At 46.5% G+C, this 24,953-nt stretch overlaps 43 non-coding genes across 43 annotated transcripts; all 43 read right to left on the bottom strand.

The window, feature by feature from the left end:
* Positions 1 to 207: 207 nt before the first annotated feature.
* LOC139478029 (U1 spliceosomal RNA) lies at positions 208 to 371 on the bottom strand. The gene has a single exon (XR_011654234.1). It is a non-coding gene; the product is annotated as a U1 spliceosomal RNA (small nuclear RNA).
* Positions 372 to 786: 415 nt separating this feature from the next.
* Positions 787 to 950, bottom strand: LOC139478028 (U1 spliceosomal RNA). The gene has a single exon (XR_011654233.1). It is a non-coding gene; the product is annotated as a U1 spliceosomal RNA (small nuclear RNA).
* Positions 951 to 1,365: 415 nt separating this feature from the next.
* LOC139478027 (U1 spliceosomal RNA) lies at positions 1,366 to 1,529 on the bottom strand. The gene has a single exon (XR_011654232.1). It is a non-coding gene; the product is annotated as a U1 spliceosomal RNA (small nuclear RNA).
* Positions 1,530 to 1,944: 415 nt separating this feature from the next.
* LOC139478026 (U1 spliceosomal RNA) lies at positions 1,945 to 2,108 on the bottom strand. The gene has a single exon (XR_011654231.1). It is a non-coding gene; the product is annotated as a U1 spliceosomal RNA (small nuclear RNA).
* A 415-nt stretch (positions 2,109 to 2,523) lies between these two features.
* On the bottom strand, positions 2,524 to 2,687 carry LOC139478024 (U1 spliceosomal RNA). Its single transcript, XR_011654229.1, has one exon. It is a non-coding gene; the product is annotated as a U1 spliceosomal RNA (small nuclear RNA).
* Positions 2,688 to 3,102: 415 nt separating this feature from the next.
* Positions 3,103 to 3,266, bottom strand: LOC139478022 (U1 spliceosomal RNA). The gene has a single exon (XR_011654228.1). It is a non-coding gene; the product is annotated as a U1 spliceosomal RNA (small nuclear RNA).
* Positions 3,267 to 3,681: 415 nt separating this feature from the next.
* LOC139478021 (U1 spliceosomal RNA) lies at positions 3,682 to 3,845 on the bottom strand. Its single transcript, XR_011654227.1, has one exon. It is a non-coding gene; the product is annotated as a U1 spliceosomal RNA (small nuclear RNA).
* A 415-nt stretch (positions 3,846 to 4,260) lies between these two features.
* On the bottom strand, positions 4,261 to 4,424 carry LOC139478020 (U1 spliceosomal RNA). The gene has a single exon (XR_011654226.1). It is a non-coding gene; the product is annotated as a U1 spliceosomal RNA (small nuclear RNA).
* Positions 4,425 to 4,839: 415 nt separating this feature from the next.
* On the bottom strand, positions 4,840 to 5,003 carry LOC139478019 (U1 spliceosomal RNA). Its single transcript, XR_011654225.1, has one exon. It is a non-coding gene; the product is annotated as a U1 spliceosomal RNA (small nuclear RNA).
* Positions 5,004 to 5,418: 415 nt separating this feature from the next.
* Positions 5,419 to 5,582, bottom strand: LOC139478018 (U1 spliceosomal RNA). The gene has a single exon (XR_011654224.1). It is a non-coding gene; the product is annotated as a U1 spliceosomal RNA (small nuclear RNA).
* A 415-nt stretch (positions 5,583 to 5,997) lies between these two features.
* Positions 5,998 to 6,161, bottom strand: LOC139478017 (U1 spliceosomal RNA). The gene has a single exon (XR_011654223.1). It is a non-coding gene; the product is annotated as a U1 spliceosomal RNA (small nuclear RNA).
* Positions 6,162 to 6,576: 415 nt separating this feature from the next.
* Positions 6,577 to 6,740, bottom strand: LOC139478016 (U1 spliceosomal RNA). The gene has a single exon (XR_011654222.1). It is a non-coding gene; the product is annotated as a U1 spliceosomal RNA (small nuclear RNA).
* Positions 6,741 to 7,155: 415 nt separating this feature from the next.
* Positions 7,156 to 7,319, bottom strand: LOC139478015 (U1 spliceosomal RNA). The gene has a single exon (XR_011654221.1). It is a non-coding gene; the product is annotated as a U1 spliceosomal RNA (small nuclear RNA).
* Positions 7,320 to 7,734: 415 nt separating this feature from the next.
* Positions 7,735 to 7,898, bottom strand: LOC139478014 (U1 spliceosomal RNA). The gene has a single exon (XR_011654220.1). It is a non-coding gene; the product is annotated as a U1 spliceosomal RNA (small nuclear RNA).
* Positions 7,899 to 8,313: 415 nt separating this feature from the next.
* Positions 8,314 to 8,477, bottom strand: LOC139478012 (U1 spliceosomal RNA). The gene has a single exon (XR_011654218.1). It is a non-coding gene; the product is annotated as a U1 spliceosomal RNA (small nuclear RNA).
* A 415-nt stretch (positions 8,478 to 8,892) lies between these two features.
* Positions 8,893 to 9,056, bottom strand: LOC139478011 (U1 spliceosomal RNA). The gene has a single exon (XR_011654217.1). It is a non-coding gene; the product is annotated as a U1 spliceosomal RNA (small nuclear RNA).
* Positions 9,057 to 9,471: 415 nt separating this feature from the next.
* Positions 9,472 to 9,635, bottom strand: LOC139478010 (U1 spliceosomal RNA). The gene has a single exon (XR_011654216.1). It is a non-coding gene; the product is annotated as a U1 spliceosomal RNA (small nuclear RNA).
* Positions 9,636 to 10,050: 415 nt separating this feature from the next.
* Positions 10,051 to 10,214, bottom strand: LOC139478009 (U1 spliceosomal RNA). Its single transcript, XR_011654215.1, has one exon. It is a non-coding gene; the product is annotated as a U1 spliceosomal RNA (small nuclear RNA).
* Positions 10,215 to 10,629: 415 nt separating this feature from the next.
* Positions 10,630 to 10,793, bottom strand: LOC139478008 (U1 spliceosomal RNA). The gene has a single exon (XR_011654214.1). It is a non-coding gene; the product is annotated as a U1 spliceosomal RNA (small nuclear RNA).
* Positions 10,794 to 11,208: 415 nt separating this feature from the next.
* LOC139478005 (U1 spliceosomal RNA) lies at positions 11,209 to 11,372 on the bottom strand. Its single transcript, XR_011654213.1, has one exon. It is a non-coding gene; the product is annotated as a U1 spliceosomal RNA (small nuclear RNA).
* Positions 11,373 to 11,787: 415 nt separating this feature from the next.
* Positions 11,788 to 11,951, bottom strand: LOC139478004 (U1 spliceosomal RNA). Its single transcript, XR_011654212.1, has one exon. It is a non-coding gene; the product is annotated as a U1 spliceosomal RNA (small nuclear RNA).
* Positions 11,952 to 12,366: 415 nt separating this feature from the next.
* On the bottom strand, positions 12,367 to 12,530 carry LOC139478003 (U1 spliceosomal RNA). Its single transcript, XR_011654211.1, has one exon. It is a non-coding gene; the product is annotated as a U1 spliceosomal RNA (small nuclear RNA).
* Positions 12,531 to 12,945: 415 nt separating this feature from the next.
* Positions 12,946 to 13,109, bottom strand: LOC139478002 (U1 spliceosomal RNA). Its single transcript, XR_011654210.1, has one exon. It is a non-coding gene; the product is annotated as a U1 spliceosomal RNA (small nuclear RNA).
* Positions 13,110 to 13,524: 415 nt separating this feature from the next.
* Positions 13,525 to 13,688, bottom strand: LOC139478001 (U1 spliceosomal RNA). The gene has a single exon (XR_011654209.1). It is a non-coding gene; the product is annotated as a U1 spliceosomal RNA (small nuclear RNA).
* A 415-nt stretch (positions 13,689 to 14,103) lies between these two features.
* Positions 14,104 to 14,267, bottom strand: LOC139477999 (U1 spliceosomal RNA). Its single transcript, XR_011654207.1, has one exon. It is a non-coding gene; the product is annotated as a U1 spliceosomal RNA (small nuclear RNA).
* Positions 14,268 to 14,682: 415 nt separating this feature from the next.
* Positions 14,683 to 14,846, bottom strand: LOC139477998 (U1 spliceosomal RNA). Its single transcript, XR_011654206.1, has one exon. It is a non-coding gene; the product is annotated as a U1 spliceosomal RNA (small nuclear RNA).
* A 415-nt stretch (positions 14,847 to 15,261) lies between these two features.
* LOC139477997 (U1 spliceosomal RNA) lies at positions 15,262 to 15,425 on the bottom strand. The gene has a single exon (XR_011654205.1). It is a non-coding gene; the product is annotated as a U1 spliceosomal RNA (small nuclear RNA).
* A 415-nt stretch (positions 15,426 to 15,840) lies between these two features.
* Positions 15,841 to 16,004, bottom strand: LOC139477996 (U1 spliceosomal RNA). The gene has a single exon (XR_011654204.1). It is a non-coding gene; the product is annotated as a U1 spliceosomal RNA (small nuclear RNA).
* Positions 16,005 to 16,419: 415 nt separating this feature from the next.
* LOC139477995 (U1 spliceosomal RNA) lies at positions 16,420 to 16,583 on the bottom strand. Its single transcript, XR_011654203.1, has one exon. It is a non-coding gene; the product is annotated as a U1 spliceosomal RNA (small nuclear RNA).
* Positions 16,584 to 16,998: 415 nt separating this feature from the next.
* LOC139477994 (U1 spliceosomal RNA) lies at positions 16,999 to 17,162 on the bottom strand. The gene has a single exon (XR_011654202.1). It is a non-coding gene; the product is annotated as a U1 spliceosomal RNA (small nuclear RNA).
* A 415-nt stretch (positions 17,163 to 17,577) lies between these two features.
* LOC139477993 (U1 spliceosomal RNA) lies at positions 17,578 to 17,741 on the bottom strand. The gene has a single exon (XR_011654201.1). It is a non-coding gene; the product is annotated as a U1 spliceosomal RNA (small nuclear RNA).
* Positions 17,742 to 18,156: 415 nt separating this feature from the next.
* Positions 18,157 to 18,320, bottom strand: LOC139477992 (U1 spliceosomal RNA). The gene has a single exon (XR_011654200.1). It is a non-coding gene; the product is annotated as a U1 spliceosomal RNA (small nuclear RNA).
* Positions 18,321 to 18,735: 415 nt separating this feature from the next.
* LOC139477991 (U1 spliceosomal RNA) lies at positions 18,736 to 18,899 on the bottom strand. The gene has a single exon (XR_011654199.1). It is a non-coding gene; the product is annotated as a U1 spliceosomal RNA (small nuclear RNA).
* Positions 18,900 to 19,314: 415 nt separating this feature from the next.
* LOC139477989 (U1 spliceosomal RNA) lies at positions 19,315 to 19,478 on the bottom strand. The gene has a single exon (XR_011654198.1). It is a non-coding gene; the product is annotated as a U1 spliceosomal RNA (small nuclear RNA).
* A 415-nt stretch (positions 19,479 to 19,893) lies between these two features.
* Positions 19,894 to 20,057, bottom strand: LOC139477987 (U1 spliceosomal RNA). The gene has a single exon (XR_011654196.1). It is a non-coding gene; the product is annotated as a U1 spliceosomal RNA (small nuclear RNA).
* Positions 20,058 to 20,472: 415 nt separating this feature from the next.
* Positions 20,473 to 20,636, bottom strand: LOC139477986 (U1 spliceosomal RNA). Its single transcript, XR_011654195.1, has one exon. It is a non-coding gene; the product is annotated as a U1 spliceosomal RNA (small nuclear RNA).
* Positions 20,637 to 21,051: 415 nt separating this feature from the next.
* Positions 21,052 to 21,215, bottom strand: LOC139477985 (U1 spliceosomal RNA). The gene has a single exon (XR_011654194.1). It is a non-coding gene; the product is annotated as a U1 spliceosomal RNA (small nuclear RNA).
* A 415-nt stretch (positions 21,216 to 21,630) lies between these two features.
* Positions 21,631 to 21,794, bottom strand: LOC139477984 (U1 spliceosomal RNA). Its single transcript, XR_011654193.1, has one exon. It is a non-coding gene; the product is annotated as a U1 spliceosomal RNA (small nuclear RNA).
* Positions 21,795 to 22,209: 415 nt separating this feature from the next.
* Positions 22,210 to 22,373, bottom strand: LOC139477983 (U1 spliceosomal RNA). The gene has a single exon (XR_011654192.1). It is a non-coding gene; the product is annotated as a U1 spliceosomal RNA (small nuclear RNA).
* A 415-nt stretch (positions 22,374 to 22,788) lies between these two features.
* LOC139477982 (U1 spliceosomal RNA) lies at positions 22,789 to 22,952 on the bottom strand. Its single transcript, XR_011654191.1, has one exon. It is a non-coding gene; the product is annotated as a U1 spliceosomal RNA (small nuclear RNA).
* Positions 22,953 to 23,367: 415 nt separating this feature from the next.
* Positions 23,368 to 23,531, bottom strand: LOC139477981 (U1 spliceosomal RNA). The gene has a single exon (XR_011654190.1). It is a non-coding gene; the product is annotated as a U1 spliceosomal RNA (small nuclear RNA).
* Positions 23,532 to 23,946: 415 nt separating this feature from the next.
* LOC139477980 (U1 spliceosomal RNA) lies at positions 23,947 to 24,110 on the bottom strand. The gene has a single exon (XR_011654189.1). It is a non-coding gene; the product is annotated as a U1 spliceosomal RNA (small nuclear RNA).
* A 415-nt stretch (positions 24,111 to 24,525) lies between these two features.
* LOC139477979 (U1 spliceosomal RNA) lies at positions 24,526 to 24,689 on the bottom strand. Its single transcript, XR_011654188.1, has one exon. It is a non-coding gene; the product is annotated as a U1 spliceosomal RNA (small nuclear RNA).
* Positions 24,690 to 24,953: the final 264 nt, after the last annotated feature.

Genomic DNA, 24,953 nt, shown 5'->3' with positions numbered 1-24,953 from the left:
GCACAGACATGCACCTGACGCCAGGTACCCAGGGGAGGCAACTTCCATGTCAACACCCAAGTTTCCTTCCGGGTCCTATCTTTCTCCTTGGGAGCTGCTCGGCAAAACAAACACAACAATCACAACAACAACTACAACTACAACTGGACATGTCATGATAGACGAATAGAATGAAAAAAAGGCATTTCTATTTTTGATTGGTTTTTCCAGGGGAGAGCGCGAACGCAGTCCCCCACACTTATAAATTGCGCACCCGAGTCGTCCACATTTGGGATGATCGCAGGGGTCAACCAAGCCGATGTGCAATGGAAAGGTCTCGCCCCGGGCCCACAGCCTTGCGGATCACTGTAAAGCCTGTGCCAGGTAAGTATGCCTGAAACTGCAGCTTCCTAACCATCACTACAAACATGCACATCACCTCACTCGGGTGTGTTTTAAACAACACTTCACATATATTCCATTTCTGTTCAAACATGTATATACTTCCCTGTACATGGCACTACATTCACCCGTTCGCTTTATGCAAAGATTATTGACAGGAAAAACCAGACAGAAATGGCTTTATTTGCATTTTAGGCTGCACAGACATGCACCTGACGCCAGGTACCCAGGGGAGGCAACTTCCATGTCAACACCCAAGTTTCCTTCCGGGTCCTATCTTTCTCCTTGGGAGCTGCTCGGCAAAACAAACACAACAATCACAACAACAACTACAACTACAACTGGACATGTCATGATAGACGAATAGAATGAAAAAAAGGCATTTCTATTTTTGATTGGTTTTTCCAGGGGAGAGCGCGAACGCAGTCCCCCACACTTATAAATTGCGCACCCGAGTCGTCCACATTTGGGATGATCGCAGGGGTCAACCAAGCCGATGTGCAATGGAAAGGTCTCGCCCCGGGCCCACAGCCTTGCGGATCACTGTAAAGCCTGTGCCAGGTAAGTATGCCTGAAACTGCAGCTTCCTAACCATCACTACAAACATGCACATCACCTCACTCGGGTGTGTTTTAAACAACACTTCACATATATTCCATTTCTGTTCAAACATGTATATACTTCCCTGTACATGGCACTACATTCACCCGTTCGCTTTATGCAAAGATTATTGACAGGAAAAACCAGACAGAAATGGCTTTATTTGCATTTTAGGCTGCACAGACATGCACCTGACGCCAGGTACCCAGGGGAGGCAACTTCCATGTCAACACCCAAGTTTCCTTCCGGGTCCTATCTTTCTCCTTGGGAGCTGCTCGGCAAAACAAACACAACAATCACAACAACAACTACAACTACAACTGGACATGTCATGATAGACGAATAGAATGAAAAAAAGGCATTTCTATTTTTGATTGGTTTTTCCAGGGGAGAGCGCGAACGCAGTCCCCCACACTTATAAATTGCGCACCCGAGTCGTCCACATTTGGGATGATCGCAGGGGTCAACCAAGCCGATGTGCAATGGAAAGGTCTCGCCCCGGGCCCACAGCCTTGCGGATCACTGTAAAGCCTGTGCCAGGTAAGTATGCCTGAAACTGCAGCTTCCTAACCATCACTACAAACATGCACATCACCTCACTCGGGTGTGTTTTAAACAACACTTCACATATATTCCATTTCTGTTCAAACATGTATATACTTCCCTGTACATGGCACTACATTCACCCGTTCGCTTTATGCAAAGATTATTGACAGGAAAAACCAGACAGAAATGGCTTTATTTGCATTTTAGGCTGCACAGACATGCACCTGACGCCAGGTACCCAGGGGAGGCAACTTCCATGTCAACACCCAAGTTTCCTTCCGGGTCCTATCTTTCTCCTTGGGAGCTGCTCGGCAAAACAAACACAACAATCACAACAACAACTACAACTACAACTGGACATGTCATGATAGACGAATAGAATGAAAAAAAGGCATTTCTATTTTTGATTGGTTTTTCCAGGGGAGAGCGCGAACGCAGTCCCCCACACTTATAAATTGCGCACCCGAGTCGTCCACATTTGGGATGATCGCAGGGGTCAACCAAGCCGATGTGCAATGGAAAGGTCTCGCCCCGGGCCCACAGCCTTGCGGATCACTGTAAAGCCTGTGCCAGGTAAGTATGCCTGAAACTGCAGCTTCCTAACCATCACTACAAACATGCACATCACCTCACTCGGGTGTGTTTTAAACAACACTTCACATATATTCCATTTCTGTTCAAACATGTATATACTTCCCTGTACATGGCACTACATTCACCCGTTCGCTTTATGCAAAGATTATTGACAGGAAAAACCAGACAGAAATGGCTTTATTTGCATTTTAGGCTGCACAGACATGCACCTGACGCCAGGTACCCAGGGGAGGCAACTTCCATGTCAACACCCAAGTTTCCTTCCGGGTCCTATCTTTCTCCTTGGGAGCTGCTCGGCAAAACAAACACAACAATCACAACAACAACTACAACTACAACTGGACATGTCATGATAGACGAATAGAATGAAAAAAAGGCATTTCTATTTTTGATTGGTTTTTCCAGGGGAGAGCGCGAACGCAGTCCCCCACACTTATAAATTGCGCACCCGAGTCGTCCACATTTGGGATGATCGCAGGGGTCAACCAAGCCGATGTGCAATGGAAAGGTCTCGCCCCGGGCCCACAGCCTTGCGGATCACTGTAAAGCCTGTGCCAGGTAAGTATGCCTGAAACTGCAGCTTCCTAACCATCACTACAAACATGCACATCACCTCACTCGGGTGTGTTTTAAACAACACTTCACATATATTCCATTTCTGTTCAAACATGTATATACTTCCCTGTACATGGCACTACATTCACCCGTTCGCTTTATGCAAAGATTATTGACAGGAAAAACCAGACAGAAATGGCTTTATTTGCATTTTAGGCTGCACAGACATGCACCTGACGCCAGGTACCCAGGGGAGGCAACTTCCATGTCAACACCCAAGTTTCCTTCCGGGTCCTATCTTTCTCCTTGGGAGCTGCTCGGCAAAACAAACACAACAATCACAACAACAACTACAACTACAACTGGACATGTCATGATAGACGAATAGAATGAAAAAAAGGCATTTCTATTTTTGATTGGTTTTTCCAGGGGAGAGCGCGAACGCAGTCCCCCACACTTATAAATTGCGCACCCGAGTCGTCCACATTTGGGATGATCGCAGGGGTCAACCAAGCCGATGTGCAATGGAAAGGTCTCGCCCCGGGCCCACAGCCTTGCGGATCACTGTAAAGCCTGTGCCAGGTAAGTATGCCTGAAACTGCAGCTTCCTAACCATCACTACAAACATGCACATCACCTCACTCGGGTGTGTTTTAAACAACACTTCACATATATTCCATTTCTGTTCAAACATGTATATACTTCCCTGTACATGGCACTACATTCACCCGTTCGCTTTATGCAAAGATTATTGACAGGAAAAACCAGACAGAAATGGCTTTATTTGCATTTTAGGCTGCACAGACATGCACCTGACGCCAGGTACCCAGGGGAGGCAACTTCCATGTCAACACCCAAGTTTCCTTCCGGGTCCTATCTTTCTCCTTGGGAGCTGCTCGGCAAAACAAACACAACAATCACAACAACAACTACAACTACAACTGGACATGTCATGATAGACGAATAGAATGAAAAAAAGGCATTTCTATTTTTGATTGGTTTTTCCAGGGGAGAGCGCGAACGCAGTCCCCCACACTTATAAATTGCGCACCCGAGTCGTCCACATTTGGGATGATCGCAGGGGTCAACCAAGCCGATGTGCAATGGAAAGGTCTCGCCCCGGGCCCACAGCCTTGCGGATCACTGTAAAGCCTGTGCCAGGTAAGTATGCCTGAAACTGCAGCTTCCTAACCATCACTACAAACATGCACATCACCTCACTCGGGTGTGTTTTAAACAACACTTCACATATATTCCATTTCTGTTCAAACATGTATATACTTCCCTGTACATGGCACTACATTCACCCGTTCGCTTTATGCAAAGATTATTGACAGGAAAAACCAGACAGAAATGGCTTTATTTGCATTTTAGGCTGCACAGACATGCACCTGACGCCAGGTACCCAGGGGAGGCAACTTCCATGTCAACACCCAAGTTTCCTTCCGGGTCCTATCTTTCTCCTTGGGAGCTGCTCGGCAAAACAAACACAACAATCACAACAACAACTACAACTACAACTGGACATGTCATGATAGACGAATAGAATGAAAAAAAGGCATTTCTATTTTTGATTGGTTTTTCCAGGGGAGAGCGCGAACGCAGTCCCCCACACTTATAAATTGCGCACCCGAGTCGTCCACATTTGGGATGATCGCAGGGGTCAACCAAGCCGATGTGCAATGGAAAGGTCTCGCCCCGGGCCCACAGCCTTGCGGATCACTGTAAAGCCTGTGCCAGGTAAGTATGCCTGAAACTGCAGCTTCCTAACCATCACTACAAACATGCACATCACCTCACTCGGGTGTGTTTTAAACAACACTTCACATATATTCCATTTCTGTTCAAACATGTATATACTTCCCTGTACATGGCACTACATTCACCCGTTCGCTTTATGCAAAGATTATTGACAGGAAAAACCAGACAGAAATGGCTTTATTTGCATTTTAGGCTGCACAGACATGCACCTGACGCCAGGTACCCAGGGGAGGCAACTTCCATGTCAACACCCAAGTTTCCTTCCGGGTCCTATCTTTCTCCTTGGGAGCTGCTCGGCAAAACAAACACAACAATCACAACAACAACTACAACTACAACTGGACATGTCATGATAGACGAATAGAATGAAAAAAAGGCATTTCTATTTTTGATTGGTTTTTCCAGGGGAGAGCGCGAACGCAGTCCCCCACACTTATAAATTGCGCACCCGAGTCGTCCACATTTGGGATGATCGCAGGGGTCAACCAAGCCGATGTGCAATGGAAAGGTCTCGCCCCGGGCCCACAGCCTTGCGGATCACTGTAAAGCCTGTGCCAGGTAAGTATGCCTGAAACTGCAGCTTCCTAACCATCACTACAAACATGCACATCACCTCACTCGGGTGTGTTTTAAACAACACTTCACATATATTCCATTTCTGTTCAAACATGTATATACTTCCCTGTACATGGCACTACATTCACCCGTTCGCTTTATGCAAAGATTATTGACAGGAAAAACCAGACAGAAATGGCTTTATTTGCATTTTAGGCTGCACAGACATGCACCTGACGCCAGGTACCCAGGGGAGGCAACTTCCATGTCAACACCCAAGTTTCCTTCCGGGTCCTATCTTTCTCCTTGGGAGCTGCTCGGCAAAACAAACACAACAATCACAACAACAACTACAACTACAACTGGACATGTCATGATAGACGAATAGAATGAAAAAAAGGCATTTCTATTTTTGATTGGTTTTTCCAGGGGAGAGCGCGAACGCAGTCCCCCACACTTATAAATTGCGCACCCGAGTCGTCCACATTTGGGATGATCGCAGGGGTCAACCAAGCCGATGTGCAATGGAAAGGTCTCGCCCCGGGCCCACAGCCTTGCGGATCACTGTAAAGCCTGTGCCAGGTAAGTATGCCTGAAACTGCAGCTTCCTAACCATCACTACAAACATGCACATCACCTCACTCGGGTGTGTTTTAAACAACACTTCACATATATTCCATTTCTGTTCAAACATGTATATACTTCCCTGTACATGGCACTACATTCACCCGTTCGCTTTATGCAAAGATTATTGACAGGAAAAACCAGACAGAAATGGCTTTATTTGCATTTTAGGCTGCACAGACATGCACCTGACGCCAGGTACCCAGGGGAGGCAACTTCCATGTCAACACCCAAGTTTCCTTCCGGGTCCTATCTTTCTCCTTGGGAGCTGCTCGGCAAAACAAACACAACAATCACAACAACAACTACAACTACAACTGGACATGTCATGATAGACGAATAGAATGAAAAAAAGGCATTTCTATTTTTGATTGGTTTTTCCAGGGGAGAGCGCGAACGCAGTCCCCCACACTTATAAATTGCGCACCCGAGTCGTCCACATTTGGGATGATCGCAGGGGTCAACCAAGCCGATGTGCAATGGAAAGGTCTCGCCCCGGGCCCACAGCCTTGCGGATCACTGTAAAGCCTGTGCCAGGTAAGTATGCCTGAAACTGCAGCTTCCTAACCATCACTACAAACATGCACATCACCTCACTCGGGTGTGTTTTAAACAACACTTCACATATATTCCATTTCTGTTCAAACATGTATATACTTCCCTGTACATGGCAATACATTCACCCGTTCGCTTTATGCAAAGATTATTGACAGGAAAAACCAGACAGAAATGGCTTTATTTGCATTTTAGGCTGCACAGACATGCACCTGACGCCAGGTACCCAGGGGAGGCAACTTCCATGTCAACACCCAAGTTTCCTTCCGGGTCCTATCTTTCTCCTTGGGAGCTGCTCGGCAAAACAAACACAACAATCACAACAACAACTACAACTACAACTGGACATGTCATGATAGACGAATAGAATGAAAAAAAGGCATTTCTATTTTTGATTGGTTTTTCCAGGGGAGAGCGCGAACGCAGTCCCCCACACTTATAAATTGCGCACCCGAGTCGTCCACATTTGGGATGATCGCAGGGGTCAACCAAGCCGATGTGCAATGGAAAGGTCTCGCCCCGGGCCCACAGCCTTGCGGATCACTGTAAAGCCTGTGCCAGGTAAGTATGCCTGAAACTGCAGCTTCCTAACCATCACTACAAACATGCACATCACCTCACTCGGGTGTGTTTTAAACAACACTTCACATATATTCCATTTCTGTTCAAACATGTATATACTTCCCTGTACATGGCACTACATTCACCCGTTCGCTTTATGCAAAGATTATTGACAGGAAAAACCAGACAGAAATGGCTTTATTTGCATTTTAGGCTGCACAGACATGCACCTGACGCCAGGTACCCAGGGGAGGCAACTTCCATGTCAACACCCAAGTTTCCTTCCGGGTCCTATCTTTCTCCTTGGGAGCTGCTCGGCAAAACAAACACAACAATCACAACAACAACTACAACTACAACTGGACATGTCATGATAGACGAATAGAATGAAAAAAAGGCATTTCTATTTTTGATTGGTTTTTCCAGGGGAGAGCGCGAACGCAGTCCCCCACACTTATAAATTGCGCACCCGAGTCGTCCACATTTGGGATGATCGCAGGGGTCAACCAAGCCGATGTGCAATGGAAAGGTCTCGCCCCGGGCCCACAGCCTTGCGGATCACTGTAAAGCCTGTGCCAGGTAAGTATGCCTGAAACTGCAGCTTCCTAACCATCACTACAAACATGCACATCACCTCACTCGGGTGTGTTTTAAACAACACTTCACATATATTCCATTTCTGTTCAAACATGTATATACTTCCCTGTACATGGCACTACATTCACCCGTTCGCTTTATGCAAAGATTATTGACAGGAAAAACCAGACAGAAATGGCTTTATTTGCATTTTAGGCTGCACAGACATGCACCTGACGCCAGGTACCCAGGGGAGGCAACTTCCATGTCAACACCCAAGTTTCCTTCCGGGTCCTATCTTTCTCCTTGGGAGCTGCTCGGCAAAACAAACACAACAATCACAACAACAACTACAACTACAACTGGACATGTCATGATAGACGAATAGAATGAAAAAAAGGCATTTCTATTTTTGATTGGTTTTTCCAGGGGAGAGCGCGAACGCAGTCCCCCACACTTATAAATTGCGCACCCGAGTCGTCCACATTTGGGATGATCGCAGGGGTCAACCAAGCCGATGTGCAATGGAAAGGTCTCGCCCCGGGCCCACAGCCTTGCGGATCACTGTAAAGCCTGTGCCAGGTAAGTATGCCTGAAACTGCAGCTTCCTAACCATCACTACAAACATGCACATCACCTCACTCGGGTGTGTTTTAAACAACACTTCACATATATTCCATTTCTGTTCAAACATGTATATACTTCCCTGTACATGGCACTACATTCACCCGTTCGCTTTATGCAAAGATTATTGACAGGAAAAACCAGACAGAAATGGCTTTATTTGCATTTTAGGCTGCACAGACATGCACCTGACGCCAGGTACCCAGGGGAGGCAACTTCCATGTCAACACCCAAGTTTCCTTCCGGGTCCTATCTTTCTCCTTGGGAGCTGCTCGGCAAAACAAACACAACAATCACAACAACAACTACAACTACAACTGGACATGTCATGATAGACGAATAGAATGAAAAAAAGGCATTTCTATTTTTGATTGGTTTTTCCAGGGGAGAGCGCGAACGCAGTCCCCCACACTTATAAATTGCGCACCCGAGTCGTCCACATTTGGGATGATCGCAGGGGTCAACCAAGCCGATGTGCAATGGAAAGGTCTCGCCCCGGGCCCACAGCCTTGCGGATCACTGTAAAGCCTGTGCCAGGTAAGTATGCCTGAAACTGCAGCTTCCTAACCATCACTACAAACATGCACATCACCTCACTCGGGTGTGTTTTAAACAACACTTCACATATATTCCATTTCTGTTCAAACATGTATATACTTCCCTGTACATGGCACTACATTCACCCGTTCGCTTTATGCAAAGATTATTGACAGGAAAAACCAGACAGAAATGGCTTTATTTGCATTTTAGGCTGCACAGACATGCACCTGACGCCAGGTACCCAGGGGAGGCAACTTCCATGTCAACACCCAAGTTTCCTTCCGGGTCCTATCTTTCTCCTTGGGAGCTGCTCGGCAAAACAAACACAACAATCACAACAACAACTACAACTACAACTGGACATGTCATGATAGACGAATAGAATGAAAAAAAGGCATTTCTATTTTTGATTGGTTTTTCCAGGGGAGAGCGCGAACGCAGTCCCCCACACTTATAAATTGCGCACCCGAGTCGTCCACATTTGGGATGATCGCAGGGGTCAACCAAGCCGATGTGCAATGGAAAGGTCTCGCCCCGGGCCCACAGCCTTGCGGATCACTGTAAAGCCTGTGCCAGGTAAGTATGCCTGAAACTGCAGCTTCCTAACCATCACTACAAACATGCACATCACCTCACTCGGGTGTGTTTTAAACAACACTTCACATATATTCCATTTCTGTTCAAACATGTATATACTTCCCTGTACATGGCACTACATTCACCCGTTCGCTTTATGCAAAGATTATTGACAGGAAAAACCAGACAGAAATGGCTTTATTTGCATTTTAGGCTGCACAGACATGCACCTGACGCCAGGTACCCAGGGGAGGCAACTTCCATGTCAACACCCAAGTTTCCTTCCGGGTCCTATCTTTCTCCTTGGGAGCTGCTCGGCAAAACAAACACAACAATCACAACAACAACTACAACTACAACTGGACATGTCATGATAGACGAATAGAATGAAAAAAAGGCATTTCTATTTTTGATTGGTTTTTCCAGGGGAGAGCGCGAACGCAGTCCCCCACACTTATAAATTGCGCACCCGAGTCGTCCACATTTGGGATGATCGCAGGGGTCAACCAAGCCGATGTGCAATGGAAAGGTCTCGCCCCGGGCCCACAGCCTTGCGGATCACTGTAAAGCCTGTGCCAGGTAAGTATGCCTGAAACTGCAGCTTCCTAACCATCACTACAAACATGCACATCACCTCACTCGGGTGTGTTTTAAACAACACTTCACATATATTCCATTTCTGTTCAAACATGTATATACTTCCCTGTACATGGCACTACATTCACCCGTTCGCTTTATGCAAAGATTATTGACAGGAAAAACCAGACAGAAATGGCTTTATTTGCATTTTAGGCTGCACAGACATGCACCTGACGCCAGGTACCCAGGGGAGGCAACTTCCATGTCAACACCCAAGTTTCCTTCCGGGTCCTATCTTTCTCCTTGGGAGCTGCTCGGCAAAACAAACACAACAATCACAACAACAACTACAACTACAACTGGACATGTCATGATAGACGAATAGAATGAAAAAAAGGCATTTCTATTTTTGATTGGTTTTTCCAGGGGAGAGCGCGAACGCAGTCCCCCACACTTATAAATTGCGCACCCGAGTCGTCCACATTTGGGATGATCGCAGGGGTCAACCAAGCCGATGTGCAATGGAAAGGTCTCGCCCCGGGCCCACAGCCTTGCGGATCACTGTAAAGCCTGTGCCAGGTAAGTATGCCTGAAACTGCAGCTTCCTAACCATCACTACAAACATGCACATCACCTCACTCGGGTGTGTTTTAAACAACACTTCACATATATTCCATTTCTGTTCAAACATGTATATACTTCCCTGTACATGGCACTACATTCACCCGTTCGCTTTATGCAAAGATTATTGACAGGAAAAACCAGACAGAAATGGCTTTATTTGCATTTTAGGCTGCACAGACATGCACCTGACGCCAGGTACCCAGGGGAGGCAACTTCCATGTCAACACCCAAGTTTCCTTCCGGGTCCTATCTTTCTCCTTGGGAGCTGCTCGGCAAAACAAACACAACAATCACAACAACAACTACAACTACAACTGGACATGTCATGATAGACGAATAGAATGAAAAAAAGGCATTTCTATTTTTGATTGGTTTTTCCAGGGGAGAGCGCGAACGCAGTCCCCCACACTTATAAATTGCGCACCCGAGTCGTCCACATTTGGGATGATCGCAGGGGTCAACCAAGCCGATGTGCAATGGAAAGGTCTCGCCCCGGGCCCACAGCCTTGCGGATCACTGTAAAGCCTGTGCCAGGTAAGTATGCCTGAAACTGCAGCTTCCTAACCATCACTACAAACATGCACATCACCTCACTCGGGTGTGTTTTAAACAACACTTCACATATATTCCATTTCTGTTCAAACATGTATATACTTCCCTGTACATGGCACTACATTCACCCGTTCGCTTTATGCAAAGATTATTGACAGGAAAAACCAGACAGAAATGGCTTTATTTGCATTTTAGGCTGCACAGACATGCACCTGACGCCAGGTACCCAGGGGAGGCAACTTCCATGTCAACACCCAAGTTTCCTTCCGGGTCCTATCTTTCTCCTTGGGAGCTGCTCGGCAAAACAAACACAACAATCACAACAACAACTACAACTACAACTGGACATGTCATGATAGACGAATAGAATGAAAAAAAGGCATTTCTATTTTTGATTGGTTTTTCCAGGGGAGAGCGCGAACGCAGTCCCCCACACTTATAAATTGCGCACCCGAGTCGTCCACATTTGGGATGATCGCAGGGGTCAACCAAGCCGATGTGCAATGGAAAGGTCTCGCCCCGGGCCCACAGCCTTGCGGATCACTGTAAAGCCTGTGCCAGGTAAGTATGCCTGAAACTGCAGCTTCCTAACCATCACTACAAACATGCACATCACCTCACTCGGGTGTGTTTTAAACAACACTTCACATATATTCCATTTCTGTTCAAACATGTATATACTTCCCTGTACATGGCACTACATTCACCCGTTCGCTTTATGCAAAGATTATTGACAGGAAAAACCAGACAGAAATGGCTTTATTTGCATTTTAGGCTGCACAGACATGCACCTGACGCCAGGTACCCAGGGGAGGCAACTTCCATGTCAACACCCAAGTTTCCTTCCGGGTCCTATCTTTCTCCTTGGGAGCTGCTCGGCAAAACAAACACAACAATCACAACAACAACTACAACTACAACTGGACATGTCATGATAGACGAATAGAATGAAAAAAAGGCATTTCTATTTTTGATTGGTTTTTCCAGGGGAGAGCGCGAACGCAGTCCCCCACACTTATAAATTGCGCACCCGAGTCGTCCACATTTGGGATGATCGCAGGGGTCAACCAAGCCGATGTGCAATGGAAAGGTCTCGCCCCGGGCCCACAGCCTTGCGGATCACTGTAAAGCCTGTGCCAGGTAAGTATGCCTGAAACTGCAGCTTCCTAACCATCACTACAAACATGCACATCACCTCACTCGGGTGTGTTTTAAACAACACTTCACATATATTCCATTTCTGTTCAAACATGTATATACTTCCCTGTACATGGCACTACATTCACCCGTTCGCTTTATGCAAAGATTATTGACAGGAAAAACCAGACAGAAATGGCTTTATTTGCATTTTAGGCTGCACAGACATGCACCTGACGCCAGGTACCCAGGGGAGGCAACTTCCATGTCAACACCCAAGTTTCCTTCCGGGTCCTATCTTTCTCCTTGGGAGCTGCTCGGCAAAACAAACACAACAATCACAACAACAACTACAACTACAACTGGACATGTCATGATAGACGAATAGAATGAAAAAAAGGCATTTCTATTTTTGATTGGTTTTTCCAGGGGAGAGCGCGAACGCAGTCCCCCACACTTATAAATTGCGCACCCGAGTCGTCCACATTTGGGATGATCGCAGGGGTCAACCAAGCCGATGTGCAATGGAAAGGTCTCGCCCCGGGCCCACAGCCTTGCGGATCACTGTAAAGCCTGTGCCAGGTAAGTATGCCTGAAACTGCAGCTTCCTAACCATCACTACAAACATGCACATCACCTCACTCGGGTGTGTTTTAAACAACACTTCACATATATTCCATTTCTGTTCAAACATGTATATACTTCCCTGTACATGGCACTACATTCACCCGTTCGCTTTATGCAAAGATTATTGACAGGAAAAACCAGACAGAAATGGCTTTATTTGCATTTTAGGCTGCACAGACATGCACCTGACGCCAGGTACCCAGGGGAGGCAACTTCCATGTCAACACCCAAGTTTCCTTCCGGGTCCTATCTTTCTCCTTGGGAGCTGCTCGGCAAAACAAACACAACAATCACAACAACAACTACAACTACAACTGGACATGTCATGATAGACGAATAGAATGAAAAAAAGGCATTTCTATTTTTGATTGGTTTTTCCAGGGGAGAGCGCGAACGCAGTCCCCCACACTTATAAATTGCGCACCCGAGTCGTCCACATTTGGGATGATCGCAGGGGTCAACCAAGCCGATGTGCAATGGAAAGGTCTCGCCCCGGGCCCACAGCCTTGCGGATCACTGTAAAGCCTGTGCCAGGTAAGTATGCCTGAAACTGCAGCTTCCTAACCATCACTACAAACATGCACATCACCTCACTCGGGTGTGTTTTAAACAACACTTCACATATATTCCATTTCTGTTCAAACATGTATATACTTCCCTGTACATGGCACTACATTCACCCGTTCGCTTTATGCAAAGATTATTGACAGGAAAAACCAGACAGAAATGGCTTTATTTGCATTTTAGGCTGCACAGACATGCACCTGACGCCAGGTACCCAGGGGAGGCAACTTCCATGTCAACACCCAAGTTTCCTTCCGGGTCCTATCTTTCTCCTTGGGAGCTGCTCGGCAAAACAAACACAACAATCACAACAACAACTACAACTACAACTGGACATGTCATGATAGACGAATAGAATGAAAAAAAGGCATTTCTATTTTTGATTGGTTTTTCCAGGGGAGAGCGCGAACGCAGTCCCCCACACTTATAAATTGCGCACCCGAGTCGTCCACATTTGGGATGATCGCAGGGGTCAACCAAGCCGATGTGCAATGGAAAGGTCTCGCCCCGGGCCCACAGCCTTGCGGATCACTGTAAAGCCTGTGCCAGGTAAGTATGCCTGAAACTGCAGCTTCCTAACCATCACTACAAACATGCACATCACCTCACTCGGGTGTGTTTTAAACAACACTTCACATATATTCCATTTCTGTTCAAACATGTATATACTTCCCTGTACATGGCACTACATTCACCCGTTCGCTTTATGCAAAGATTATTGACAGGAAAAACCAGACAGAAATGGCTTTATTTGCATTTTAGGCTGCACAGACATGCACCTGACGCCAGGTACCCAGGGGAGGCAACTTCCATGTCAACACCCAAGTTTCCTTCCGGGTCCTATCTTTCTCCTTGGGAGCTGCTCGGCAAAACAAACACAACAATCACAACAACAACTACAACTACAACTGGACATGTCATGATAGACGAATAGAATGAAAAAAAGGCATTTCTATTTTTGATTGGTTTTTCCAGGGGAGAGCGCGAACGCAGTCCCCCACACTTATAAATTGCGCACCCGAGTCGTCCACATTTGGGATGATCGCAGGGGTCAACCAAGCCGATGTGCAATGGAAAGGTCTCGCCCCGGGCCCACAGCCTTGCGGATCACTGTAAAGCCTGTGCCAGGTAAGTATGCCTGAAACTGCAGCTTCCTAACCATCACTACAAACATGCACATCACCTCACTCGGGTGTGTTTTAAACAACACTTCACATATATTCCATTTCTGTTCAAACATGTATATACTTCCCTGTACATGGCACTACATTCACCCGTTCGCTTTATGCAAAGATTATTGACAGGAAAAACCAGACAGAAATGGCTTTATTTGCATTTTAGGCTGCACAGACATGCACCTGACGCCAGGTACCCAGGGGAGGCAACTTCCATGTCAACACCCAAGTTTCCTTCCGGGTCCTATCTTTCTCCTTGGGAGCTGCTCGGCAAAACAAACACAACAATCACAACAACAACTACAACTACAACTGGACATGTCATGATAGACGAATAGAATGAAAAAAAGGCATTTCTATTTTTGATTGGTTTTTCCAGGGGAGAGCGCGAACGCAGTCCCCCACACTTATAAATTGCGCACCCGAGTCGTCCACATTTGGGATGATCGCAGGGGTCAACCAAGCCGATGTGCAATGGAAAGGTCTCGCCCCGGGCCCACAGCCTTGCGGATCACTGTAAAGCCTGTGCCAGGTAAGTATGCCTGAAACTGCAGCTTCCTAACCATCACTACAAACATGCACATCACCTCACTCGGGTGTGTTTTAAACAACACTTCACATATATTCCATTTCTGTTCAAACATGTATATACTTCCCTGTACATGGCACTACATTCACCCGTTCGCTTTATGCAAAGATTATTGACAGGAAAAACCAGACAGAAATGGCTTTATTTGCATTTTAGGCTGCACAGACATGCACCTGACGCCAGGTACCCAGGGGAGGCAACTTCCATGTCAACACCCAAGTTTCCTTCCGGGTCCTATCTTTCTCCTTGGGAGCTGCTCGGCAAAACAAACACAACAATCACAACAACAACTACAACTACAACTGGACATGTCATGATAGACGAATAGAATGAAAAAAAGGCATTTCTATTTTTGATTGGTTTTTCCAGGGGAGAGCGCGAACGCAGTCCCCCACACTTATAAATTGCGCACCCGAGTCGTCCACATTTGGGATGATCGCAGGGGTCAACCAAGCCGATGTGCAATGGAAAGGTCTCGCCCCGGGCCCACAGCCTTGCGGATCACTGTAAAGCCTGTGCCAGGTAAGTATGCCTGAAACTGCAGCTTCCTAACCATCACTACAAACATGCACATCACCTCACTCGGGTGTGTTTTAAACAACACTTCACATATATTCCATTTCTGTTCAAACATGTATATACTTCCCTGTACATGGCACTACATTCACCCGTTCGCTTTATGCAAAGATTATTGACAGGAAAAACCAGACAGAAATGGCTTTATTTGCATTTTAGGCTGCACAGACATGCACCTGACGCCAGGTACCCAGGGGAGGCAACTTCCATGTCAACACCCAAGTTTCCTTCCGGGTCCTATCTTTCTCCTTGGGAGCTGCTCGGCAAAACAAACACAACAATCACAACAACAACTACAACTACAACTGGACATGTCATGATAGACGAATAGAATGAAAAAAAGGCATTTCTATTTTTGATTGGTTTTTCCAGGGGAGAGCGCGAACGCAGTCCCCCACACTTATAAATTGCGCACCCGAGTCGTCCACATTTGGGATGATCGCAGGGGTCAACCAAGCCGATGTGCAATGGAAAGGTCTCGCCCCGGGCCCACAGCCTTGCGGATCACTGTAAAGCCTGTGCCAGGTAAGTATGCCTGAAACTGCAGCTTCCTAACCATCACTACAAACATGCACATCACCTCACTCGGGTGTGTTTTAAACAACACTTCACATATATTCCATTTCTGTTCAAACATGTATATACTTCCCTGTACATGGCACTACATTCACCCGTTCGCTTTATGCAAAGATTATTGACAGGAAAAACCAGACAGAAATGGCTTTATTTGCATTTTAGGCTGCACAGACATGCACCTGACGCCAGGTACCCAGGGGAGGCAACTTCCATGTCAACACCCAAGTTTCCTTCCGGGTCCTATCTTTCTCCTTGGGAGCTGCTCGGCAAAACAAACACAACAATCACAACAACAACTACAACTACAACTGGACATGTCATGATAGACGAATAGAATGAAAAAAAGGCATTTCTATTTTTGATTGGTTTTTCCAGGGGAGAGCGCGAACGCAGTCCCCCACACTTATAAATTGCGCACCCGAGTCGTCCACATTTGGGATGATCGCAGGGGTCAACCAAGCCGATGTGCAATGGAAAGGTCTCGCCCCGGGCCCACAGCCTTGCGGATCACTGTAAAGCCTGTGCCAGGTAAGTATGCCTGAAACTGCAGCTTCCTAACCATCACTACAAACATGCACATCACCTCACTCGGGTGTGTTTTAAACAACACTTCACATATATTCCATTTCTGTTCAAACATGTATATACTTCCCTGTACATGGCACTACATTCACCCGTTCGCTTTATGCAAAGATTATTGACAGGAAAAACCAGACAGAAATGGCTTTATTTGCATTTTAGGCTGCACAGACATGCACCTGACGCCAGGTACCCAGGGGAGGCAACTTCCATGTCAACACCCAAGTTTCCTTCCGGGTCCTATCTTTCTCCTTGGGAGCTGCTCGGCAAAACAAACACAACAATCACAACAACAACTACAACTACAACTGGACATGTCATGATAGACGAATAGAATGAAAAAAAGGCATTTCTATTTTTGATTGGTTTTTCCAGGGGAGAGCGCGAACGCAGTCCCCCACACTTATAAATTGCGCACCCGAGTCGTCCACATTTGGGATGATCGCAGGGGTCAACCAAGCCGATGTGCAATGGAAAGGTCTCGCCCCGGGCCCACAGCCTTGCGGATCACTGTAAAGCCTGTGCCAGGTAAGTATGCCTGAAACTGCAGCTTCCTAACCATCACTACAAACATGCACATCACCTCACTCGGGTGTGTTTTAAACAACACTTCACATATATTCCATTTCTGTTCAAACATGTATATACTTCCCTGTACATGGCACTACATTCACCCGTTCGCTTTATGCAAAGATTATTGACAGGAAAAACCAGACAGAAATGGCTTTATTTGCATTTTAGGCTGCACAGACATGCACCTGACGCCAGGTACCCAGGGGAGGCAACTTCCATGTCAACACCCAAGTTTCCTTCCGGGTCCTATCTTTCTCCTTGGGAGCTGCTCGGCAAAACAAACACAACAATCACAACAACAACTACAACTACAACTGGACATGTCATGATAGACGAATAGAATGAAAAAAAGGCATTTCTATTTTTGATTGGTTTTTCCAGGGGAGAGCGCGAACGCAGTCCCCCACACTTATAAATTGCGCACCCGAGTCGTCCACATTTGGGATGATCGCAGGGGTCAACCAAGCCGATGTGCAATGGAAAGGTCTCGCCCCGGGCCCACAGCCTTGCGGATCACTGTAAAGCCTGTGCCAGGTAAGTATGCCTGAAACTGCAGCTTCCTAACCATCACTACAAACATGCACATCACCTCACTCGGGTGTGTTTTAAACAACACTTCACATATATTCCATTTCTGTTCAAACATGTATATACTTCCCTGTACATGGCACTACATTCACCCGTTCGCTTTATGCAAAGATTATTGACAGGAAAAACCAGACAGAAATGGCTTTATTTGCATTTTAGGCTGCACAGACATGCACCTGACGCCAGGTACCCAGGGGAGGCAACTTCCATGTCAACACCCAAGTTTCCTTCCGGGTCCTATCTTTCTCCTTGGGAGCTGCTCGGCAAAACAAACACAACAATCACAACAACAACTACAACTACAACTGGACATGTCATGATAGACGAATAGAATGAAAAAAAGGCATTTCTATTTTTGATTGGTTTTTCCAGGGGAGAGCGCGAACGCAGTCCCCCACACTTATAAATTGCGCACCCGAGTCGTCCACATTTGGGATGATCGCAGGGGTCAACCAAGCCGATGTGCAATGGAAAGGTCTCGCCCCGGGCCCACAGCCTTGCGGATCACTGTAAAGCCTGTGCCAGGTAAGTATGCCTGAAACTGCAGCTTCCTAACCATCACTACAAACATGCACATCACCTCACTCGGGTGTGTTTTAAACAACACTTCACATATATTCCATTTCTGTTCAAACATGTATATACTTCCCTGTACATGGCACTACATTCACCCGTTCGCTTTATGCAAAGATTATTGACAGGAAAAACCAGACAGAAATGGCTTTATTTGCATTTTAGGCTGCACAGACATGCACCTGACGCCAGGTACCCAGGGGAGGCAACTTCCATGTCAACACCCAAGTTTCCTTCCGGGTCCTATCTTTCTCCTTGGGAGCTGCTCGGCAAAACAAACACAACAATCACAACAACAACTACAACTACAACTGGACATGTCATGATAGACGAATAGAATGAAAAAAAGGCATTTCTATTTTTGATTGGTTTTTCCAGGGGAGAGCGCGAACGCAGTCCCCCACACTTATAAATTGCGCACCCGAGTCGTCCACATTTGGGATGATCGCAGGGGTCAACCAAGCCGATGTGCAATGGAAAGGTCTCGCCCCGGGCCCACAGCCTTGCGGATCACTGTAAAGCCTGTGCCAGGTAAGTATGCCTGAAACTGCAGCTTCCTAACCATCACTACAAACATGCACATCACCTCACTCGGGTGTGTTTTAAACAACACTTCACATATATTCCATTTCTGTTCAAACATGTATATACTTCCCTGTACATGGCACTACATTCACCCGTTCGCTTTATGCAAAGATTATTGACAGGAAAAACCAGACAGAAATGGCTTTATTTGCATTTTAGGCTGCACAGACATGCACCTGACGCCAGGTACCCAGGGGAGGCAACTTCCATGTCAACACCCAAGTTTCCTTCCGGGTCCTATCTTTCTCCTTGGGAGCTGCTCGGCAAAACAAACACAACAATCACAACAACAACTACAACTACAACTGGACATGTCATGATAGACGAATAGAATGAAAAAAAGGCATTTCTATTTTTGATTGGTTTTTCCAGGGGAGAGCGCGAACGCAGTCCCCCACACTTATAAATTGCGCACCCGAGTCGTCCACATTTGGGATGATCGCAGGGGTCAACCAAGCCGATGTGCAATGGAAAGGTCTCGCCCCGGGCCCACAGCCTTGCGGATCACTGTAAAGCCTGTGCCAGGTAAGTATGCCTGAAACTGCAGCTTCCTAACCATCACTACAAACATGCACATCACCTCACTCGGGTGTGTTTTAAACAACACTTCACATATATTCCATTTCTGTTCAAACATGTATATACTTCCCTGTACATGGCACTACATTCACCCGTTCGCTTTATGCAAAGATTATTGACAGGAAAAACCAGACAGAAATGGCTTTATTTGCATTTTAGGCTGCACAGACATGCACCTGACGCCAGGTACCCAGGGGAGGCAACTTCCATGTCAACACCCAAGTTTCCTTCCGGGTCCTATCTTTCTCCTTGGGAGCTGCTCGGCAAAACAAACACAACAATCACAACAACAACTACAACTACAACTGGACATGTCATGATAGACGAATAGAATGAAAAAAAGGCATTTCTATTTTTGATTGGTTTTTCCAGGGGAGAGCGCGAACGCAGTCCCCCACACTTATAAATTGCGCACCCGAGTCGTCCACATTTGGGATGATCGCAGGGGTCAACCAAGCCGATGTGCAATGGAAAGGTCTCGCCCCGGGCCCACAGCCTTGCGGATCACTGTAAAGCCTGTGCCAGGTAAGTATGCCTGAAACTGCAGCTTCCTAACCATCACTACAAACATGCACATCACCTCACTCGGGTGTGTTTTAAACAACACTTCACATATATTCCATTTCTGTTCAAACATGTATATACTTCCCTGTACATGGCACTACATTCACCCGTTCGCTTTATGCAAAGATTATTGACAGGAAAAACCAGACAGAAATGGCTTTATTTGCATTTTAGGCTGCACAGACATGCACCTGACGCCAGGTACCCAGGGGAGGCAACTTCCATGTCAACACCCAAGTTTCCTTCCGGGTCCTATCTTTCTCCTTGGGAGCTGCTCGGCAAAACAAACACAACAATCACAACAACAACTACAACTACAACTGGACATGTCATGATAGACGAATAGAATGAAAAAAAGGCATTTCTATTTTTGATTGGTTTTTCCAGGGGAGAGCGCGAACGCAGTCCCCCACACTTATAAATTGCGCACCCGAGTCGTCCACATTTGGGATGATCGCAGGGGTCAACCAAGCCGATGTGCAATGGAAAGGTCTCGCCCCGGGCCCACAGCCTTGCGGATCACTGTAAAGCCTGTGCCAGGTAAGTATGCCTGAAACTGCAGCTTCCTAACCATCACTACAAACATGCACATCACCTCACTCGGGTGTGTTTTAAACAACACTTCACATATATTCCATTTCTGTTCAAACATGTATATACTTCCCTGTACATGGCACTACATTCACCCGTTCGCTTTATGCAAAGATTATTGACAGGAAAAACCAGACAGAAATGGCTTTATTTGCATTTTAGGCTGCACAGACATGCACCTGACGCCAGGTACCCAGGGGAGGCAACTTCCATGTCAACACCCAAGTTTCCTTCCGGGTCCTATCTTTCTCCTTGGGAGCTGCTCGGCAAAACAAACACAACAATCACAACAACAACTACAACTACAACTGGACATGTCATGATAGACGAATAGAATGAAAAAAAGGCATTTCTATTTTTGATTGGTTTTTCCAGGGGAGAGCGCGAACGCAGTCCCCCACACTTATAAATTGCGCACCCGAGTCGTCCACATTTGGGATGATCGCAGGGGTCAACCAAGCCGATGTGCAATGGAAAGGTCTCGCCCCGGGCCCACAGCCTTGCGGATCACTGTAAAGCCTGTGCCAGGTAAGTATGCCTGAAACTGCAGCTTCCTAACCATCACTACAAACATGCACATCACCTCACTCGGGTGTGTTTTAAACAACACTTCACATATATTCCATTTCTGTTCAAACATGTATATACTTCCCTGTACATGGCACTACATTCACCCGTTCGCTTTATGCAAAGATTATTGACAGGAAAAACCAGACAGAAATGGCTTTATTTGCATTTTAGGCTGCACAGACATGCACCTGACGCCAGGTACCCAGGGGAGGCAACTTCCATGTCAACACCCAAGTTTCCTTCCGGGTCCTATCTTTCTCCTTGGGAGCTGCTCGGCAAAACAAACACAACAATCACAACAACAACTACAACTACAACTGGACATGTCATGATAGACGAATAGAATGAAAAAAAGGCATTTCTATTTTTGATTGGTTTTTCCAGGGGAGAGCGCGAACGCAGTCCCCCACACTTATAAATTGCGCACCCGAGTCGTCCACATTTGGGATGATCGCAGGGGTCAACCAAGCCGATGTGCAATGGAAAGGTCTCGCCCCGGGCCCACAGCCTTGCGGATCACTGTAAAGCCTGTGCCAGGTAAGTATGCCTGAAACTGCAGCTTCCTAACCATCACTACAAACATGCACATCACCTCACTCGGGTGTGTTTTAAACAACACTTCACATATATTCCATTTCTGTTCAAACATGTATATACTTCCCTGTACATGGCACTACATTCACCCGTTCGCTTTATGCAAAGATTATTGACAGGAAAAACCAGACAGAAATGGCTTTATTTGCATTTTAGGCTGCACAGACATGCACCTGACGCCAGGTACCCAGGGGAGGCAACTTCCATGTCAACACCCAAGTTTCCTTCCGGGTCCTATCTTTCTCCTTGGGAGCTGCTCGGCAAAACAAACACAACAATCACAACAACAACTACAACTACAACTGGACATGTCATGATAGACGAATAGAATGAAAAAAAGGCATTTCTATTTTTGATTGGTTTTTCCAGGGGAGAGCGCGAACGCAGTCCCCCACACTTATAAATTGCGCACCCGAGTCGTCCACATTTGGGATGATCGCAGGGGTCAACCAAGCCGATGTGCAATGGAAAGGTCTCGCCCCGGGCCCACAGCCTTGCGGATCACTGTAAAGCCTGTGCCAGGTAAGTATGCCTGAAACTGCAGCTTCCTAACCATCACTACAAACATGCACATCACCTCACTCGGGTGTGTTTTAAACAACACTTCACATATATTCCATTTCTGTTCAAACATGTATATACTTCCCTGTACATGGCACTACATTCACCCGTTCGCTTTATGCAAAGATTATTGACAGGAAAAACCAGACAGAAATGGCTTTATTTGCATTTTAGGCTGCACAGACATGCACCTGACGCCAGGTACCCAGGGGAGGCAACTTCCATGTCAACACCCAAGTTTCCTTCCGGGTCCTATCTTTCTCCTTGGGAGCTGCTCGGCAAAACAAACACAACAATCACAACAACAACTACAACTACAACTGGACATGTCATGATAGACGAATAGAATGAAAAAAAGGCATTTCTATTTTTGATTGGTTTTTCCAGGGGAGAGCGCGAACGCAGTCCCCCACACTTATAAATTGCGCACCCGAGTCGTCCACATTTGGGATGATCGCAGGGGTCAACCAAGCCGATGTGCAATGGAAAGGTCTCGCCCCGGGCCCACAGCCTTGCGGATCACTGTAAAGCCTGTGCCAGGTAAGTATGCCTGAAACTGCAGCTTCCTAACCATCACTACAAACATGCACATCACCTCACTCGGGTGTGTTTTAAACAACACTTCACATATATTCCATTTCTGTTCAAACATGTATATACTTCCCTGTACATGGCACTACATTCACCCGTTCGCTTTATGCAAAGATTATTGACAGGAAAAACCAGACAGAAATGGCTTTATTTGCATTTTAGGCTGCACAGACATGCACCTGACGCCAGGTACCCAGGGGAGGCAACTTCCATGTCAACACCCAAGTTTCCTTCCGGGTCCTATCTTTCTCCTTGGGAGCTGCTCGGCAAAACAAACACAACAATCACAACAACAACTACAACTACAACTGGACATGTCATGATAGACGAATAGAATGAAAAAAAGGCATTTCTATTTTTGATTGGTTTTTCCAGGGGAGAGCGCGAACGCAGTCCCCCACACTTATAAATTGCGCACCCGAGTCGTCCACATTTGGGATGATCGCAGGGGTCAACCAAGCCGATGTGCAATGGAAAGGTCTCGCCCCGGGCCCACAGCCTTGCGGATCACTGTAAAGCCTGTGCCAGGTAAGTATGCCTGAAACTGCAGCTTCCTAACCATCACTACAAACATGCACATCACCTCACTCGGGTGTGTTTTAAACAACACTTCACATATATTCCATTTCTGTTCAAACATGTATATACTTCCCTGTACATGGCACTACATTCACCCGTTCGCTTTATGCAAAGATTATTGACAGGAAAAACCAGACAGAAATGGCTTTATTTGCATTTTAGGCTGCACAGACATGCACCTGACGCCAGGTACCCAGGGGAGGCAACTTCCATGTCAACACCCAAGTTTCCTTCCGGGTCCTATCTTTCTCCTTGGGAGCTGCTCGGCAAAACAAACACAACAATCACAACAACAACTACAACTACAACTGGACATGTCATGATAGACGAATAGAATGAAAAAAAGGCATTTCTATTTTTGATTGGTTTTTCCAGGGGAGAGCGCGAACGCAGTCCCCCACACTTATAAATTGCGCACCCGAGTCGTCCACATTTGGGATGATCGCAGGGGTCAACCAAGCCGATGTGCAATGGAAAGGTCTCGCCCCGGGCCCACAGCCTTGCGGATCACTGTAAAGCCTGTGCCAGGTAAGTATGCCTGAAACTGCAGCTTCCTAACCATCACTACAAACATGCACATCACCTCACTCGGGTGTGTTTTAAACAACACTTCACATATATTCCATTTCTGTTCAAACATGTATATACTTCCCTGTACATGGCACTACATTCACCCGTTCGCTTTATGCAAAGATTATTGACAGGAAAAACCAGACAGAAATGGCTTTATTTGCATTTTAGGCTGCACAGACATGCACCTGACGCCAGGTACCCAGGGGAGGCAACTTCCATGTCAACACCCAAGTTTCCTTCCGGGTCCTATCTTTCTCCTTGGGAGCTGCTCGGCAAAACAAACACAACAATCACAACAACAACTACAACTACAACTGGACATGTCATGATAGACGAATAGAATGAAAAAAAGGCATTTCTATTTTTGATTGGTTTTTCCAGGGGAGAGCGCGAACGCAGTCCCCCACACTTATAAATTGCGCACCCGAGTCGTCCACATTTGGGATGATCGCAGGGGTCAACCAAGCCGATGTGCAATGGAAAGGTCTCGCCCCGGGCCCACAGCCTTGCGGATCACTGTAAAGCCTGTGCCAGGTAAGTATGCCTGAAACTGCAGCTTCCTAACCATCACTACAAACATGCACATCACCTCACTCGGGTGTGTTTTAAACAACACTTCACATATATTCCATTTCTGTTCAAACATGTATATACTTCCCTGTACATGGCACTACATTCACCCGTTCGCTTTATGCAAAGATTATTGACAGGAAAAACCAGACAGAAATGGCTTTATTTGCATTTTAGGCTGCACAGACATGCACCTGACGCCAGGTACCCAGGGGAGGCAACTTCCATGTCAACAC

This window comes from Haliotis cracherodii, unplaced genomic scaffold (assembly GCF_022045235.1).
Source record: "Haliotis cracherodii isolate W230 unplaced genomic scaffold, xgHalCrac1.p SCAF_38, whole genome shotgun sequence".
In the NCBI taxonomy this organism is placed as follows: Eukaryota; Metazoa; Mollusca; class Gastropoda; order Lepetellida; family Haliotidae; genus Haliotis; species Haliotis cracherodii.
This window is presented reverse-complemented; position numbering and strand designations above follow the sequence as displayed.